The sequence below is a fragment of the Salvelinus sp. IW2-2015 genome, linkage group LG8 (assembly GCF_002910315.2).
Source record: "Salvelinus sp. IW2-2015 linkage group LG8, ASM291031v2, whole genome shotgun sequence".
In the NCBI taxonomy this organism is placed as follows: domain Eukaryota; kingdom Metazoa; phylum Chordata; class Actinopteri; order Salmoniformes; family Salmonidae; genus Salvelinus; species Salvelinus sp. IW2-2015.
The window spans coordinates 54,267,311-54,271,436 of NC_036848.1; the positions used below are offsets into that span (position 1 = coordinate 54,267,311).

At 49.9% G+C, this 4,126-nt stretch overlaps 1 long non-coding RNA gene across 1 annotated transcript in view; it reads left to right on the forward strand.

Annotated features, from left to right (window-relative positions):
* LOC139028086 (uncharacterized) overlaps positions 1-2,735 on the forward strand; it is a 5,882-nt gene extending 3,147 nt beyond the window's left edge. The window contains exon 3 of the long non-coding RNA XR_011480261.1: positions 2,260-2,735. This is a non-coding gene — a long non-coding RNA (uncharacterized lncRNA). The remainder of the gene's footprint in view (positions 1-2,259) is intronic.
* The last annotated feature ends 1,391 nt before the right edge of the window (positions 2,736-4,126 follow it).

Consider the following 4,126-nt stretch of genomic DNA (forward strand, 5'->3'; position numbering starts at 1 on the left):
CTTTAGGGAGAGAGAGAGAAAGGAGGCTCAATAACTATTGTATATGGGCTGTCTCTAGCGAGGAGAGAGAGAAAGGCAGGTCAATAACTTTATTTATTGGCTGCGTCTCAGAGAGAGAGAGAGAAAGGGAGTTCAAGAACTATTTATAATAGGCTGGTCTCTAAGAGAGTAGAGAGAGAAAGGAGGTCAAAACTATTTATATGGACCTGGTCTCTAGAGAGAGAGAGAGAAAGGAGGGCAATAACTATTTATCATGGCTGGCTCTCTAGAGAGAGCAGAGAGAGAGAAAGGTGGTCAAATAACTATTTTATGGCCTTGGCGTCTCTAAGAGAGAGAGAGAAAGGAGGTCAATAAACTATTTATATGGCTAGGTCTCTTTTTATAGAGAGAGAGAAGAGAAAGAGGTCAATAACTATTTATATGGCTGGTCTCTAGAGAGAGAGAGAGAAAGCGAGTTCAATATTTCTCTCTTCTCTTTCTCTCCTCCCTCTCTCCTCTCTCTCACTTCCCTTTCTCTCTCTCTCTCTCCTCCACCTCCCTCGTCTTTCTCCCCCCATTAAACCCCTCTCCCCCCCTCTTTTCTCCTCACTCCCTCTCCTGCCTCTCTCTCTTCTCGCTCACTCAACTGGTAAGTGACTGGTGACTGGAACACCATTATGAATATAGAAGGTATATGAGGACAGACTCTTTCAGATGAATATACATACAGTGAAGTTAATGTCTGGGGCAGGCATCTGAAGGATTGACTTCAATCACAACCAACACTTGGTCCAATACACACACAACACATCAAAGACACAGACCACACAGACAGACAGACCACACACAGACACACAGACACACGACACACACAGACACACAGACACACACACGCGACAGACACACACACGGACAGACCCCCCCCCCCCAAAAAAAAGATGAAAAGCCGAATAGATAAACCGTTCCATTGCAAAATAGTGCTTATAATTCATTGATGGAAAATACCAGTTCAATGAAAATACATTTGCTGTCTGATTAATTTGTATAATTAGCGGAAATAAATTGGCAGTGTTCTTTAGTTCCCCTGGTAACACGGCTATCAGACATTGCGCAAGGTAGGTAGCCTAGTGGTTAGAGTGTAGGGGCGGCAGGTAGCCTAGTGGTTAGAGTGTAGGGGCGGCAGGTAGCCTAGTGGTTAGAGTGTAGGGGCGGCATGGTAGCCTAGTGGTTAGAGCGTTGGACTAGTAACCGAAAGGTTGCAAGATCGAATCCCCGAGCTGACAAGGTACAAATCTGTTTGTTCTGCCCCTGAACAAGGCAGTTAACCCACTGTTCCCCGGTAGGCCGTCATTGAAAATAAGAATTTGTTCTTAACTGTCCTGCCTAGTTAAATAAAGGGGAAATAAATAAGAGCAGACCATAACCAGCTATGAAACGTCAAAGATAACACAATCTTTCAAAGTGTGTGATTGTTTTAAAAATACCTGTAACGTTCACTCACTGTCCATTATCATACGGTGTTCAACTCTATTATGAAGGTTTCACTGGCTTGCGTTTCAGGGTTGTTCTTTGTGTGCGTGTCTGGATAACATTATGGTGACATATAACGGCCTTCTGCTGTTATAGGTGACAATTGAACTCCACAAGTGCTGCTCAAAGATCAGGTCCTCCCTCTCTATGTAATCTTATTCTTTTCTGATCATAAAAGGCACACATTATCCTATATCAGCACTCCTACCCTCTTCTCCTCTTATCTGGAGATCAGACTGTTGACAGTTCACAGAAGATATGGTTTTAGTTTGATAGAATGATTTGAGCGCGAGATGCATTATTTCGGCCTCTGCCTAGTGTTTACTGTGGATGGATGCCTGGTGTCTCTCACTTTTGGCTCACAGAGAAACGTCTCAGATGACAGACTTGACCCTTTCACTCTGTGAGGAGCATAGGTCAACCACAAGTGATCTCTGCCGGTAACCGAGCCGCCACAGAAACACGGGGACTATTACACTGTCACAAATAAAATGCATTATAAACTGGGTGGTTCGAGCCCTGAATGCTGATTGGCTGACAACCGTGGGTATGACAAAACATTTATTTTTACTGCTCTAATTATGTCAGAGGTTTGTGATATATGGCCAATATACCACGGCTAAGGGCTGTATCCAAGCACGACGCAAAGCGGAGTGCCTCAGAACAGCCCTTAGCCGTGGTATATTGAGGACATCTGGAGTGGGAAGAAAAGGATGTCTGAGCCATGATTTTCTGCTTTTCTCTCCACAGTGAAATGCTCGGTTTGGGATGGGCAACCCCTTGCTCGACATCTCAGCTGAACAACGACTTCCTCCACAAGTCAGTTTGAACATCACCATTTAGGCTCTGTCCCACATGGCTCCCTGTGTAGTGCATCACTTTAGACCAGGGCCCATTTGGGGTGTGTCGTGGAATTATTCATATCAAAGTAAAGACTTTTACATTTCTTCAAAACGAGTCAACTTTATTATTCAATTACTGCAATAATGACAAATCACAGATGTATGGAATGGGTCACAAGGTTAGGATTCATATGAAAGACACTAATAATTCACAGCAGACAGTATCTGTTGTAAAGACTGTTCTCATTGTGTAGATACCAGGGTCTGGCCCCCCAACTCCATACTGGAGCCATCTCCCCTGGTACCCCAACTCCATACTGGAGCCCTCTCCCCCTGGTACCCCAACTCCATACTGGAGCCATCTCCCCCTGGTCCCCCAACTCCATCCTGAGCCATATCCCCTGTACCCACGATAAATCCGTGATAATCGACAGACTTCAAACAGAGCATTTCTCGAATGGCTTCTTGGGCCACTCCAACCCATACTGGAGGCCCTCTCCCCCTGGGGTAAAGCCCCTTCCTCCTGGCGACTCCACCTTGGCCACGCCCCGCCCTCCAACTCCATACTTGGCGAGCCCTCTTCCCCCTGGTACCCCAACTTCCATCCTGGAGCCCGATCTCCCGTCCTGGATCCGCCAACTCCATCTCGGAGCCAATCTCCCCCTGGTCCCCCAACTACCATCACTGGGTGAAGCCCATCTCGCCCCTTGGTACCCCAACTCCATACTGGACCCCTCGCCCCCTGGTAACCCAACTCCCATACTGTAGCCCTCTCCCCGCTGGTACCCCAAGCTCCCACTCCTATCGGAGCCATTCTCCCCCTGATAACCCCAACGCCATTCTGGCCATCTCCCCGTACCCCAAACTCCATACCTGTTAGCCCTCTTCCCCCTGGCTACACCATCCCAACTCACGATACTGAGCTCCTCTCCCCCTGGTTCAGCAGCTGGCACAACACCATACTAGTAGCCCTCTCCCCCGTGGTACGCCCCCATCGGAGCCACCTCAACCACCGAACTCCATGAGCTGGAGCCCTCTCTCCCCTGGGGTCCCGCACATAACTCTCATCCTGCCCTGACGCCACTCCTACCCTCCTACCTCCAACTCCATACTGGAGTACCCTCTCCCCCTGATTACCCCCACAAGCATACTGGAGCCTCTCCCCTGGGTACCGCCACTCATACAGCCTCTCCACTGTACCCATCATCGCAGCCCCTCCCTGACCAACTATCTGAGCCCGTTCTCCCCTGGTACCCCAACTCCATCTGGGTCTCTCGCCCCCATCTCATCCTGTGCCGTTACCACTGGTCCTTCCATCTTCCATACTGGGAGCCCTCTCCCCCTGGTACCCCCAACTCCAATCCTAGGGAGTCCCATCTCCCTTGGTACTCTTTCCAGATACTCCCCTTCGCTCTGGAACGGCTCCAACCTCCATCCTGAGCCTCTCCCCTGCTACCCCCAACTCATACTGGCCCACTTCTCCACCCCTGGTCCCCCAACTCATACTGGAGCCCTCTCCCCCTGTCCCCCCAACTCCATCTGGAGCCATCTCCCCCTGGTTACCAGAACAACTCCATACTGGACGCCTCCTCCCCCTGGTACAAACCAACTCCATCCTGGAGCCATTCCCCCTGGGTACCCCCAACTCCATCCTGGAGCCATCTCCCCCTGGTACCCCAACTCCATCTGGAGCCATCTCCCCTGGACCCCAACTCCATACTGGAGCCATCTCCCCTGGTACCCCAACTTCCATCCTGGAGCCATCTCCCCCTGGT